At 47.6% G+C, this 15,319-nt stretch overlaps 1 protein-coding gene across 5 annotated transcripts in view; it reads right to left on the bottom strand.

Annotated features, from left to right (window-relative positions):
- NBR1 (NBR1 autophagy cargo receptor) overlaps positions 1–14,727 on the bottom strand; it is a 1,466,631-nt gene extending 1,451,904 nt beyond the window's left edge. For all 5 annotated transcript variants that reach the window (XM_069634202.1, XM_069634206.1, XM_069634204.1 and 2 more), the window contains exon 1: positions 14,400–14,727. The gene's annotated coding sequence lies outside the window, so the exon portion shown is untranslated. The remainder of the gene's footprint in view (positions 1–14,399) is intronic.
- Positions 14,728–15,319: the final 592 nt, after the last annotated feature.

Here is a 15,319-nt window from a genome sequence, read left to right as displayed (position 1 = left end):
GGCCCTGTCCCTCTGATGCATTTCCAGCATCACAAGTATGATGAATGAAAGCATATGGTGTGGGCTGACCAGTCAATTCTCCGGTTATGCTTACGTAACCAAGGTATGCCCAAGATAACTGGAAAATGGGCCGCCCTGATTACGTCGAAAGAGAACTGTTCTTGATATTGGAACAGGGACATAGAGGAAATACATGTTTCTTGTAGAATCAGCCCTGAAGTGAGTGGTCTGCCGTCGACCCCTTCTACAGGACGAGGATGGTTTTTATTAACAACTGGGATTCTATGTTCTTGGACCCATTGGATATCTACGAAGTTCCCTGCGGGTCCGCAGTCCAGCATCGCCAGAACTTCTACTGTAGATGCAAATTCGAAGGAAAGTTTAACCGAAAACACCATAAGCCGGTTATCTTCGTTCTTATCCACTGGTTGGGTAACACTGCAGGGATCTGCAGCCTCTGCCCAGAACCTTTCCCTGCTTAAGGCCGGGAAGTTGCGTTTCCCGAACGTCTGGGAGGAACTTCTGGGCAGACCCGAAGGAGGTGTTTTGAAGATCCACAATACATGCAAAGGCCCTGATCCCTGCGTCTTTTCCGTTCTTCTGGTGTGAGGGGTCCCCTTGTGGTGCCAATCTGCATGGGTTCATCTGCCGGTGCGAGGACCGGAGTATGGACTGTTGGGTTTCCTATTGACGCAGGGAACCTACCTTTCTCCGCTCATGTCTTCTCTCTTGCAAGCGGAACTCCAGCTGGAGTGTGACTGATATCAGTTCTTGGAATGAACCCGGCCGAGCCATCCTCGCCAGTTCATCCTTGAGGTCTTCATGCAGACCACGGCGAAAAAGGGTCTGTTGGGCAGAATCAGGCCACCCGGCTTAAGCTGCAAGCTTGGTGAATGAGGAAACAGAAGACTGGACGTCTTGGGAGCCTTGGCGAATATCCAAAAGGGCTTTGTATGAGGAGTACTGAACTTCAGGCCGGTCAAATCTAGCTCTTAGCTGTTGAGTGAATAGTGTATAGTCATTGATGGCGGGATCAGTTTGGGAGATCAAGGGAGCAGCCCATGCGAGGGCATTGCCAACCAGATTGGATACCAGGAAGCCAACCTTTGCCCTATCAAGTTCATAAACCTCGAGTCTGAAAGTGTAGTACACCATGCATGCATCAAGGAACTCCTTTAACTGTCTAGGATTGCCATCATATTTTCCAAAAGAGAAGGGCAAAGAGGGTAAGTCTCCTTGGGACTCTTCATGAGTAACCATCTGTTGACACAGGTTAGCATTTTCTGATCAAAGATTCTGTACCTCTTCTTGGAGAGCTTGTAGAGCGCTTATAAGTTCTTGGTATTGCTCCAAGGAAGCCATATTGGTCTTTTGGCGTTGCAAACTGTCACAAATGTCTGAATCTGAAGGACTACCCCCTTGATGCTCCTCACCTTAGAGTGTGCCAGTGCCGTTCCGCCGGGATTCCTTCTGTCTTGTTCTTCTATTCTTCTTGTCAGAGTCTTCTTCGCTTATCTCCTCCTTTGTTCTCTTGTCCTTCCGCTCTTTTCTCTCATGGAGGTAAGGACGAGCTCCTCCTGAAGACACCCTGACCATGATGACAACAGCAGTTGGATGGCCCCTGAGGAACAAGACCCCTAAAACAGGGAAAAAACCTTATAGGCATAAAAAACCCTGTAGGCCAGATTGGGGGGGGGGGGGGGGAGGGACGATAAGGAGGCACTCCCGAAGATGAAGCTGTAGTCCAGGGGAAATCTTGATGGCGACGTTCTGTGAGGCGGGCGAGTGTCTGGAGAGACTTGAAGTCAGAAGAAAAACTTTAAGTTAGAAGTCTCTGAACTGCTGTACTGCAGTAAGGGTCAGGCACCAGTAGTTCAGCAAGCTTGTAAGTTTAGGCAGGTAACTGGAAGGATGAACGAGAAAGAAAGAGTGCATGCAGGGGAAGAGTACACGGAATCAAAGGGAGAGAGAGAAAAAAGATGAAGAGGGAGAGCAAGAGCACAGGAGAACAGGGGGGGAGAGAGAGAGAGAGAGAGAGAGAGAGAGAGAAAGTGAAAGGAAGCGAGGTAACGTGTAAAGTAAAAGAAAACAGAATTCCCAATTGTGATAGAAACAAGCGGCTCCCTTATAAACTTAATTAAGGGAAACCGGGAAGAAAAACTCACCAAGGTGGGAACCCGACAGCGTGGGACCGATCCCGACACCTGAACATAACAGGGGGGAGGGGGGTGTAGTCGGAGATTGGCAAAACATCCAGAAACTAAAACCAGAGGAAAACAAATAAATACGAGCACAAAGGAAGGAGAAAGGAAAGGCAGGAATCACACGAAACTGCGAGGGCAAAAGGAAGGCAGGACGGCAGGAGGGAAACGGAACGGAATACCGAAGCGCACAACAAAAGGCGACCGCACTGCAGTAGGTAGCGAGTTGCAACGCAACCTGCAGGAAGCGAAAGCCAGTATTGAACTGTAGTCAGGAAAAAGACTAGACCGTTACCGCATTGGAAGTGGCATCCTAAGTAAGCCTCCATCTGTGCCATTTCTTCCACGGTCGTAGCATGACATACACACTTGCACGGTGACTGCACCACTGAGTTACACTCATTCCGATCTCTATGCATTCCATTTTCCCCAACCGGATCAGCCATAATTGCCCAAAAACATCTTTTCATAAAGGCTGCCTCATGCAGTGCTTCCCAAAGAACTTGGAATACCTCATTTTATGATGTCCCAGCATCCTCTTATACTCCTTATGTTCGTTTGTCTAGCCATTTTACTAGGCAGATACTTATTACTATTTTCCAAGGTTCCCAATGAAGCAACATTTGCCTCCCTACAATCTTTGTCCAACTACTCCATACATGCGTCATTGTCCAGAACATTGAAAAAGAAACATACAATATTAATGTGAATGTAGGATGGTTGGGGTGGTGGCCTGGGAGCACAAATTAGAAGTTTATGTATTAGACATAGAAGAATGTGATATCCTGCAATTGTAAGGCATTACAAAAAGTAGATTGGAGTAGACAGAAGTTATGGGGATGTATAGCTATTGTTTCTACTAAACTTACACAATAAATTGATTGTTACCAACTCGCAACACTTCCCTTTTTAGTTGGGTACAGTGCATAGTTGTATCAACAGTAAGACAGACAATTGACCACAGTTCAAGGGTGATTATTGAACTTCAACAAGGGTGTGATAAACGCCTGTCTAATCCTAAATCGGAGCAAGCTACGACCATCAAATAATAATGCAGTCCTAGTGGAGTCTTGTCAAATAAAAGGGCCTATACTAAGAAAATCCTGTTGCCAATCAATATGCTTAATACAAACAAAGACTGTGGAATAGGGTTCACATGAAAGAAAGAAGTGTTCACAAATAAGTCAGGATGCACTAGTTGAGGTCTGCCTTCCCCACGTTTTGGCATTGGACAAGGTAGGACTCCAGACCACAGCACACGCTCGAGCTTTCCCAGAACTAGCTAACAGTTCAGTTCTCATCTTTCAGGGCCTTCGGTGGTTAAGTCTCTTTTCTACAAAAAATCTCTTGCCCCTGAGGATCTGATGTGTTCCAAAATAATAAACAAATGTTCCTTTCTGCTTGCGCGTGGGGTGATGTCGTTTTACCCCTGGGTCCCGCTCTTCGGGCTCAGATCCCTAGAAAGTACCTAGAGATATTTCAATCTCTTGCTTCCAAGGGCCTGATATATGCAAAACAACAAAACAAATGTTTTTTTCTACTTGTCTTTAGAGTGATGCTTCTTCACCTCTGGGTCCCCCTCTCCGGGGCTCAGACCCCTCTCGAATGTCAGCCTCCCTCAGTCGGGTTCACTACGGCTTTCAACACAATCTCATCTGCAACAGTTCCCTGTGGACATCCCTCCATCGGGCTCACTCTTGCCAACTTTTCCAATTCACACAGTTCATTAAACAGTTCCTACAATGTGGGATTCACTTCCCTTAATTTGTCGGTGAAAGACTTTCGACTGTAAGGAGTATTTTACTGTACCCCCGTAGGACCACTTTGACCCTCTTCTCACGCCGTTCCCAAGGCCTTCTGGTAGCGGAAGTTGCGACCACAGGGTATTCGCCCAGATTTTCTCAAGTCAACACCCACGTGGTGGCTGACTCCTCTGTAGCTGGTTTTGCCCTCTTGTATCAAAAAGAATAGTTCTTTGTACTTACTTCAATTAGCCCCTTTGCTACTTTTGTTCAAACACAGTTCAGTTTCTTATCGGCTCTCCCTTCGACTCACCGGCTGTGATGAACCACTTGGCTTTTTCGTGTCTCTGGAGTCAAGGCCGTTACCACGGTGGCAAGTGTCTCCCCTCGGTTTGGTTATCAGCGGAAGAGGGCCTGTGTATCGTCGACATCTGCAGCAACACACGCTGGCTATTGTTCACCGTCTTACGATTCCTTCTGTGAAGATTTCACAGGCCTGGCTCGGAAAGGGCAAGGTTGCTTCTCTCCTCATCACCCTCTCGGTTTGCGCTGTCTTTCTCCTCCTCTTGAACTGCTGTGCTGAGTTAGCTCTCTAGTTGTGCGGTCTGCCTTGCTCATATTGTGCACTCGTGCACCACCTTTTATCCCTGTGGGGAAGGCAAAGGGCAGTCAGGTGTGTGTTATTCTGGTCAATTTCTAACTTTGCCGGACCCTGGCGTTGGGACATGTCAGGTAAATGGCTTTGGTGTTTGTTCGTCATCTTTCGTGATGTGTGAAAGTGTTTGCGTCGGAAAAGGGGGATGGGGTTACAGCGTTTATCCTACGGCGAAGGATAGGGAAAAGGTATAAGAAGGGGGATACCGCATCTCACTCGTCGGTGTCTCACTCCCAGAGGAAACCCCATTCAGGTGATCCTCCCTCATTGGTCCACCTCCAGGAACTGGATCCAAAAGCGGTAGCCCGGTCCTGGCCACCTGGATGACAGATCCCTGGGGTCTAGTCCGAGAGACACCTTCAGATTTATTACAATACTTAACAGAGACCTTCGAATGAGCACCCACGTGGCACCATACCACTCTGTATACAATATCTATCTTGGCTTCAAAAGTTCAGTCACTCCTTTGATGTTTAATTATATTTGCATCATTCGTCACATACGCTTCACACACTGTTCTCTTCAGATTTCTCCATACAATGTTACCGCTTGCAACCTTGGTTCAAACAAAGACCGGTCTGCTATCAGTTTCCCCGACCCACCGCCTGTTCTGACTTTACTGCTGCTGCTTTGTTGTAGGAGCCAAGGACAGTACCACGGCAGCAAACGCTCCTCCCCACCTTGGCTAGTGACACGGGAGAGCCCTGGGCACCTCTGGCACACAATGCAGGTTTCTTCAGCTTTAATTCCAGGTCTTATGTTTCTTACTTTCAAAGACTTGTGAAAGTAGCGCTTATTTCTCTGAAAAGTTGAAGGGCTCTTCCCTCCTTGCAACCTTCTCTGGTTTTGCCGTCTTTCTCCTCGTATTAAACTGCTATCTTGGAACTGCTGCTTTCTCATGTGCTTTGCCTTGCTCAGAGTATGCTTTCGTGTTCTGCCTTTTATCCGTGTGCCTGACCATTGTGCTGGGATATTTCAGGTATACAGCACGGGTGTTAGTCCATTCTCTCACAGTGAGCTGTCTGTGAGAAAGTGTGTGTCGAGAAAGGAAGGATGTGGGGGGGGGGTTGATTTCCTAAGTATCTTATCTGGTAGGATGGGGAAAAGGTGTTACAGGGAAGGGGATACTGCATCTCACCATTTGGTGTCCCACTCCCCGAAGACCCCTCCGCCCCCATCCAGGTGATCCTCCCGTACTGGTCCACCCCCAGGAACTGGATCCAAAAGCGGTAGCCCTGTCCTGGCCACTTGGATGACAGATCGCTGGGGACTAGCGGTGAGACACCACATAGAATCAAGCATGTACCCCCTCCCGCATGAATTGCATTGACCCAGCAAGGCCCTTGGGCATTGTAAGCAGACAAGTATGCATAGACATGCCAGTCTGATGCACAGGTTGATAAAGTATCTTTCAAAACAGTGTTTTCAGTGTCTCTCGCTAAACACCACTGTGGCCCACCAACACCTGAACACTTTGGCTACCATATATTTCTCTTAACAACCAGCATTACACCTTACATCTCACGGTTTTGGACTGAATAACAAAATATAAAAGATTAGTTAGTGCAACAAACAGCACTGGATAATGAGGACAATCCCAGTGGGTGTAGTACAACGATAGCACAACCTAAATGTGTGCACTAGGGTAGGTGTCGCTGACAATGGTGTAGTTCCTGACTCCCCCTATACATGCCAACATTTCAAATCAGCCAAAAAGCATATTTTGAGACAGAAAGTGAGAGAACTGGATTTTCCCCCATAGGCGTGCAAGGGATGAGGGGAGAAAACTGCCTAATCTCATCCCACAAATTCCTGCACACTCAATCCAGACACATGATATCCAAGGCCAAGTCAGCTTACTACACCTTCACCATTAAGGCAGTGTCTAACAGGAGCAAAGCTTTATTCCAAGTAGTTTGTTTGTTTATTTATATAGCGCGCAAAACCCTGAGGTATCTAGGTGCTTCAAGTTAAGAGAATAGTGCTTCAGGTTACAGAAAAGGAAGCGTAAGATGTGAATTACAACATCGTGGAACGTGCAAAAGTAATACATCATAAGCAACATCGTGGAACGTGCAAAAGTAAATACATCATAAGCAAAGTGCAAAAGAGATTACATCGTGATCACATCCATTGAGCCTGGCCCCCTGTTGCAGGGCGGCAGCAGCACACGCATACAAAGTCAAATCAGAGGGCAAATACTTTGTGCCTACCCCCAAGTTACAAGGCGACAGCAGCACACAGATGCGAAAAGTCCAGCAAAGGGCAAATACATGGTGCCTACCCCACGTTGCAGGGCGGCAGCAGCACAGAGATGCGAAAAGTCCAGCAATGGGCAAATACATGGTGCCTACCCCATGTTACAGGGCGGCAGCAGCACACTGATGCGAACGTCATATCAGTGGGCAAATACAATGTGCCTACCCCTTGTTATGGGCAATAGGTAGTAGTCACACACAAACAAATAATGCCCAGATTAAAACACATGTTCAAGAAAATAAACACGCATTTCGCAAAAAGCATTTTTTTGTTTGCAAAACACATACAGCATTAGAGGATGGTGCCGTGCCGTTCCTACCTCAAGGAAGAGGTTACTGGAGGCAAGGATTGCCGTGGACACTACATCAGGCAAGTCCAGGGAGTCAGGTCCATTAAGCACCAAGCCCATACCTATCACACAGGTGCCGCTTCAGAAGATAAATGCGGCAGAATCAACACCTTCGTGCTTACCAAAATTGATATGCTCAGGAGGTGTCATCGATGCCTCAAAACAAGACAGAGCCTGTCACCAAACATGTGGAAGATCGGCCTCGTACAATACCTTCTCAAAAATCCATTGCTTGACCCAGAGGACCTATCCAAATATAGACCCATTACAAGCCTCTCGTCGATCAGGAAGCTTATTGAGAAAGTAGTTTCAAACCAACTATTTGCCAAAATTGACCAGCTTGGCCTCTTCCACGATTATGGGCACAGCTTCTTCCCCAAATGCAGCATTGAAACTGCAAACATCCAAGTGGTCCATGATGCGCTGTGAATCACTGACACTGGGTACTCAAGGCTCATAGTCCCCTTTGACTTATCTGCTGTCTTTGACACAGTTGCTCACCAAACACTTCCCCTTCCAGCTTGCTGACTAGATGGGCTTTTCTGGAACCATCCTAAAATGGTTTGCGTCCTGCCTCTCCAGCAGATACCAGGCTGTACAGATGGGCTCATTTACATCCAACCAACTCCTAATCACAAGTGTGGTCTCCCTAGGATCCATTATTTCCCCAACCCTCTTGAATCTATATATGGAACCCTTGAAAAACTTTCCTAAATTAACCCAACCATCAGTATGCTGATGACACTCTGCTGTACCTTAAGGTCAGTGGCCCGAAGGACATCACTCGCCTCTATGAATGACGGACTAACATCTAAATATGGATCTCAAATCCCTTCCTCAAAGTAGACACTGTGAAGCTGGAAAAGCATTGGAGGGACAGGGCCTCCCTGTCCTTGTCCTGTACTCCTTTTTCATGTGTGTTCTGTGTTGTTTTCTGCACAGGAGTCCATGTGGGACTCCTGGCAGTGCAGCTCTTCCTCTTTTTGGTCATGGTGAACAGACCCTTGGGATACCCTTACAGCACCCATGGGTGGGGGGGGTTAAAACCCTGTACCCCTAGTCTATGTTTTGTGGAACCCATGTGTGAACCACAACATAGGGTATGGGCCAGTGGCAGCTCCATGCTGAATATGACAGGTGCTCCGAGTATCCTCCATTTTGGAATACCCAGACCCTGACATTGGAAGCAGTTGATTCCTGATAGGAGACAAGATGGCCCCTGTTGCCTTTTGCTTTCTATTGCCGGTAACCTTGCTTTACCAAAGTCCTGGGAAGCCCTGACTCTGTCCCTTCCCGACTGGCTGTTGGGTAGAAGTTCCATATATGGTGTTATGGGGGAAGTCCAGGCCAGACTGGCTGGAGCATTCCCAATGAATCTATGTTGTGGGTACACCCTTGGGGTGGGACCTGGGTGAATGGAGTGTGTGACTAACACACATTTCATGTTATGGGTGTCTGGTTTCTGGTGTGTCACACAATAACTGAGACAGCCCTTCCCGAAACTGGTATGAATGCAGTGTGGTGTGCTGAAAGGCTGGGTGCTTGTCTCAATCCACATTCTGTGTTGCGGGTGTCTGGATGGAGAAGAATGGCCTGAATGCACTGTGAGCCTGATTGGCTGCATACCTGCTAAATGCCCTTCTGGATGATTGGCTGCCTGAGCCTGGCTCAGCAGTGTGAAGGACATATGGGGACCTCTAAGTTGAAACTTGATGCCCAGCTGGAAGAAGAAAGCTTTGCTGCTGCTTTCCTTCGAAGCTGCCGTGTCTCCAAGAACTGATCCAAGAGAGGACCTGGCGAGCAGACATCTTCCCGAGCTACAAGGGAACATCGTGCACCAGCTAACTTTCAGCAAGGTTACCTGAAAGTCAGTCCGCAAAAGGCTGCCGACCGGAGACGGGGACCGCCGAGGAATCTGAAGTGAAGCGCCAGGACGTCGATTACCGCTGTAACTTCGACGACCGGAGCAGCAACGCTCCATTCCCGAAGACACTTTGAAATCAAGGACTCCCTTGCTCATCACCGTCGACCGCTTTGTCCCGCCGGAGAAAGTCAAGGTTGCCAACAAACCGAGGAGAATCTGCTGATGGGTTTCCAGCCACCCGAAGTCCTCAAAGACGCAGCCGAAGATCCAAAACCCAGCCGTGGTCGTGTCCCAATCGTCAAAGCAGATGACCCAATGCCCTTGCTGGGCCTACGTTCTTCATAGACTCATCGTCGAGGTGCACCGCACGCCTCATCTTCGCAGGACGTCCATGACCGATCATCAACGAGCACCGCAAGGACTGAAGCTGCTGCCTCGACTACCTTGTTCCCCTTTTGTTCAAGGAATATCGACGATCCGTGGCTCCTGCCTTAAAGGGAGCTCACTCAATAACTGTCGCCAACTCATGCAAGAACTCTACTAAACCAGGTAGATTGGGGTAGTAGAACCATTGTAGTAGGAAATAAGACTCTGCTAAACAATATATGGACTGGGCTTGTCAATATACTTTATTTACAGGTTGCCCAAGTGGGGGGATCCTCACACAGAACTGTGTCTGGGTAGCGGGACAACCACTTGTCTTCCTCCCATGTCTGGTGTTGGTTCACATTACTGTTAGACTTGTATGTCATTGCAACTGTCAGTAGTTAGTGCATTTCAAAGGAGTCAAGAGTGAATTGTGGTACCACATAGATATTGTATATATTTATCATCGTATTGCCAGGGCACAAAGTGCGTTATTGTGTATGTATATAACTTGAACCTTATTTATATAAAGAACTGTGTTATCACTAACAGTGTGTGGACATTCCTTTGTGAGGGCTTGGGGACTACACTGTACTTGAGAACCAGCCTGCATCACCTCCTGAGAGCTAAGCCTTGATTGTTCGTCCATTGCTACCCACAATAGAGAATCTTGGCTAGGGTGCTCTGTGCTTCTACTCTGCCACAGAGGTCAGGAGTACAGATTGATTGATTGATATTTTATTTCTATCGTGCTCGTACACAAGTGTTTCACAGCGCGACAAGACAAGGGAGGGGAACAGGGGAGAACACAACAGCGATCTTGCTAGGCCCAGTGACATTGAGAATGCGCAAGTGCATGGGAGAGGGGGGAGGGGAAAAGTGCATGGAAGGGGAAGAGGTGGAAAGTGCGAAGCAGAGGAGAAACAGATAAATAACAATAAATAAATGATAAGGGCAACAAACAGTGGTAATGCAGCCAGCAATTTGCAAGTGCTAGGTTTAAGGCAGCAGACAGGGTAGGTCTGATAAGTGCAGGAAGAAAAAGGGGGGGCTTTATGGGTACAGATACAGATCCCAGTGCAAGGGGTGGCCCGGAGGCAGTGCAGGAGAATGGCAGGATGAGCACGTACCTGGGCCCAAAAGACAGAGGGTGGCCAGGTGCACGGTGCCAAGAGAGAACAGATCAGCAGGGGAGAGGGGGAGCGAAGGCAGAAGAAAAGAGGATGGTCTTGAGGTGCTTCCGGAACCGGAGATGGTTCTTCTCAAGTTTTAGAATGGCAGGGAGGCTGTTCCAGAGGGAGGCCCCAGCTGAAGACAGATCTACCCCCAGCTCGTTTCTAGAAAAAACACTGACCCTGAGTGAGTTGGAGGTAAAGGAGCAAAGAGCTCAAGAGGGGAGGTATTTGCGGAGGGATAGCTGAAGGTATTTTGTACCCAGGCCCCAGAAAGCCTTGTGGACAATGCAGAGGGTTTTGAATGTAATCCTTGCATCCACTGGGAGCAAGTGGAGAGATTTCAGAGCTGGAGAGATATGATCCCAGGGCTTGAGGCCAAGGACAAGTCTCGCAGTCCTGTTCTGGATTAGTTGCAGAGGGCGGAGAGTAGAGGCAGGTAGATTTAGAAAGAGGCTGTTACAATAGTCCAAGCTAGAGAGAACCAGAGCTTGAGATACCATGAGCTTCTGGGGAAAGGAGAGGAAAGGCAGAATACCTCTGAGGAGGTGCCGTCGGAAATTTGACTTTTTAGAGACCTCAGATGTGGGCGGAGAAGGAAAGGGTGGAGTCAAAGATGACCCTGTGGTTCTTAGCCTCGCAGGTCGGGGTAGGAGGAGGGCCAAGGGAGACCGGCCAGAGAGTGAGGGGAAAGGATGGTGAAGGTGTGCCGATGAGGATCTCCGTCTTGCTGGCATTCAGACAAAGATCATTGGCGGCACACCAATCTTGAATGGCAGTTAGGCAATCAGAGAAGAGAGAGGGAGTGGAGGTGGCAGACGGCAGCTTGAAAATGAGTTGAGTGTTGTCAGCGTAGCACTGGAAATTTGAGCAGAAAGTGGCAATGCAGTGGGCGAGAGTTGCCAGGTATAGGTTGAAAAGCCAGGGCGAGAGGTTAGACCCCTGGGGAACACCACAGGTAGAGAGGTAGATAAAAGGAAGGACCCAAGTTGGACCTGGGAGGGTCGATCTGAGAGGAAAGAGGTCAGCCAGGCCAGAGCCTGATCAGTGATGCCCAGGATTTCACGGAGACGGTTGAGCAGGATGGTATGGTTGACCGTGTCGAAGGCAGAAGATAACCCCCTCCAGTCTTTACTGAGCCCATGTCACATGCTGCTTGTGGCATGTATGGGTTAGTTGGTGAAACCGCCATTGATTGGCACAGCACGCCCATGAGGAACACGTGGTAGCGGTCTAGTCTTCCAGTCCCGCTATCGCACCCTATAAAGCTTTGCGGCGGATAGGACACTGTGCGTTGCAACCCATTCCTCTTGCGTACGGGTTAACATGCTAGTCTTAGGACCGTTTCTGGTAACCTGCCTCTTTTCTTGTGCTTGCCGCTCCTTGCTTAGCGCTTCTCCCCTTGTCTCTCTTGGGACACGCTCCTTGTGTCCGGCGCTGTATTCCTGCCTGGATTCTGCCTCGCCTGCTCGCCCTCCTGTACTTGGGCTTCAGCCTTCTCGCATGGGGTTTCTCTGCTCCGCGCTGCCTCGTCTTCCTGTCTGGCTCCCCCATCCTTAGGGAAGTTTGCCCTCAGCGCCACAGCGCTCCTGTCTGCAGACCCCTCCTGTGCTCTGGGTACGTATCGCTCACCACAGTATTACGACAACCCAGCCCGGAGGGCACTTTCGGTACCTGGGATTCCTACTACTCTCTCCAGTTACCTGGTCGAACGGACAAGCAAAAGGAACAACTCACTGGAAACCAAGGACATTCCTAGACTCCAACACAGAGGTTTTTCTGCCTGGTTAGGCGTTTCCCCTCTCTTGGGCTATGTGGGAGAAGAGGTACCGCTCACCTCGGCAGGCATAGTGGCTTCTCTTGGAGGTAGGTCGTACCTCTTCCAGAAAAAGAAGACGTCCACCAAGAAGAAGGACGATGCAAGGAGTCATCCTCAAGTCCTGAACAATCAGGTGAGGGCCGGGTCTTCTTGTCAGATCATGAAGAGAATGTTGACACCCCATCAAGATCGAAACTGTCCTCATCTGCCCCCTCCACCCCACCAAACAACAACTCATGCAATAATGGCTGGACGGCATGGGCCTGGAAGGATTCACCTCTCAGGCGTGTAGGTCGGCGAAATCCCTGGATGTCACTGTTGACAGTAGCCTTTCCTTCCAAAAGCAGATATCCAAAAAGGCAAAACAATGAATGCTTAGAGATCTCCACACTAAGCAAAAATCAAACCCTTTATCCGCTATGCACAACTTCTGTCCAGTGGTCCAAGCACTTGTGATATTACACACAGACAAGGGAAACACCCTTCTTACTGGACATCCAGCTGGACACTCGGCAGCACACCATGGCGCAGCTTGCCTCATTACAGGTGCTCCCAAATTCCACCGTATTTCTCCAACACTGCACAAGCTTTGCTGGGTCACCTTGCCCGTCAAGGTCATATTCAAAACTGCATGTATCGCCACAAAGCCGTTTCAAATGGACCTCGTCATAATTGGTGGCTTAAATAAACACCTATAGGGCTCTTGGACCTCACTTAGCAAAACTTCAAAAGGAAGTAGCTAGCCTTTAAAGAGAAGGCTTGCAAGCAGTCCTTCTCCAGACACCATGCCCCAACCATCTGGAAGTCCAAGGGTACTTAAAGCCCTGTAGTAATCCTACAGTTCCGCCTCGCAGCAAAAATGCAGGGTTCGAAATTGAGGGGAGCTGGGAGCTATTTAGCTTCTGCTTGTACCTTAGAAGATACTGGTTAGCTTGATAGCAACAGCTACCAGGTGCTTCCTTTGGCTCCTCAGGCAAACTACTGCTGAATAAACACACCTATGTGAATTTAACAATGTGCGTTAGGACAATCTATGAATAAACATTGAGACACATCTATACAACATTTAAAGCGCAAGGGGTCATACAAAATAAAAAATATATTTACATCTTATGTGGAAGTTAGATTTGCAGAACACTAAGCACTAGCTCCTGGTTCCGCAGTGGGTTCCCACGTTGTTTACACAAAGTAAAATACTACGTAGTAATTTACTTTGTGGGAATTACATTGACCATTTACATTTAAATAGATTTTTTGGGTGGGTTATAGTAAAGGAGGTGGGGGATTTGGTGGTGCGCCCCCATAAAAAAACTATTTCAAAGTAAACTGTTGATGACATTTCCACAGAGTAATTTACATTGTAGAAATGACATGGAACCCACAAGGGTAACTCCTGGTTATGCTGGTTAATGCTGGACACCCAGGAGATGCTTTTAGCTCCTGATTATCCAATCTTAATTTCGATGCCTGAAAATGCATCCATTACAATAACTGACGGACGAATAAAAACTCTCTCTCTACCAACAGAATAGTGCTAGTGTAAAAAAAAAAAATACGGAGTGGGGCGAAACAATCTGGGGACAAAAACAATATATTTGACTGAAGAAAACGTGACGTCTCTCAACTAAACAGGGAGGCTTTGCATGTAAACGCTCCTGATCTTAAAAATGTTACCCCAGTATTGTTCTTGCCAGACGTCAGGGGGTAGAGTTCCGCTCTCTTTCCTCCCCTCAGACTGCCAGCTGAGTATGTAAACAGAAGACCCCTCCGATGTCCTATCCAGTCAGTGACTGGACACAGTAACACCCCTAGCCTTTACTCGCTCTGCACGAAATGATCAACTCTAGGTCACCGGACATTGCTGGGAATTGATAAACCTGTACCAGAAAGGCAATAACAGCTTCATTTCTTCTACCAGCTTTGCACCAGTCTGTAAAGGTATATCCCCCGGTCACGAGTTTCTGGAACTCACCAGCTTTCTTCCCCTTGAGGTCCCCTGACCCCGGGGTACGTTGTTTCCACTCGCCAGGATAGGCCACTGAGTACTTTGGTTAGTAACAGTACTGAACCGCAAAGCTATTTTTTCTTCTTCAGCTCTCCTCCCCTTTGCTTCCCATATGAAGAACAGACGTCACGAAGTACAGTTAAGGATTCTGTTTCCGTGCCGTAGTGGCTATTGGTGAATAGAACCGTCAATCAGTGAAAGGAGCGTTTCTCATTGGTAATTGAATGGAAGGAATCGCAACCAAAACATCAACTCGCACATAAGCAAAACAGATACGTCATGACTGGTGTGTTATAGACATAGAAGAATTATGACGCACATCGAGCATGACTGTGATAACACATACACGATAGAAGTCGCCATTTTTGAATGGGCATTTTTGAGGATGCAAATGTAACATTTTCGAAATAAGGTATTTTTCAAACGACAATAAGAATTCTTTTTTTCGACGACTGATACTTTTAAAACATTGTAATATCATAGAAATTATTCTTTTGAATTATTTTTGATGACTTTTCCAAAGAAGCGAAAACGACTCAGGAAGTAATTACGTGTTTCCATAGAAATTGGTACGATTATTAGGAACATTCACTATTGCAGTGCATCCCAAATGTAGTCAGTCACGCGCCTGTCACTGTTTCGCAGCTACATAGCCGTCAATTTTAAGAAAGCACAATCCCTATTGGTCCTGGTAGGAAATGTTTGGAAAAAAGGACCATAATACAAAACCTAAACATTATCGTGACACTGCGCAAATGATAAAAAGAGAAGACGGCCATGTGAAAAATCTTCAAATAGATGTAGCAAAAGACCCAGCTTCTTTCTGTTAAAGTCTCTAACACTACAAAAAGGTAATAAACTAGAGTAAAATTAAAATGTTTTCTTTG

This window comes from Ambystoma mexicanum, chromosome 13 (assembly GCF_040938575.1).
Source record: "Ambystoma mexicanum isolate Mex_15411 chromosome 13, UKY_AmexF1_1, whole genome shotgun sequence".
NCBI classification, from domain to species: domain Eukaryota; kingdom Metazoa; phylum Chordata; class Amphibia; order Caudata; family Ambystomatidae; genus Ambystoma; species Ambystoma mexicanum.
Note: the sequence above shows the minus strand (reverse complement) of the source record. Positions and strands in the feature narration are given on the sequence as shown.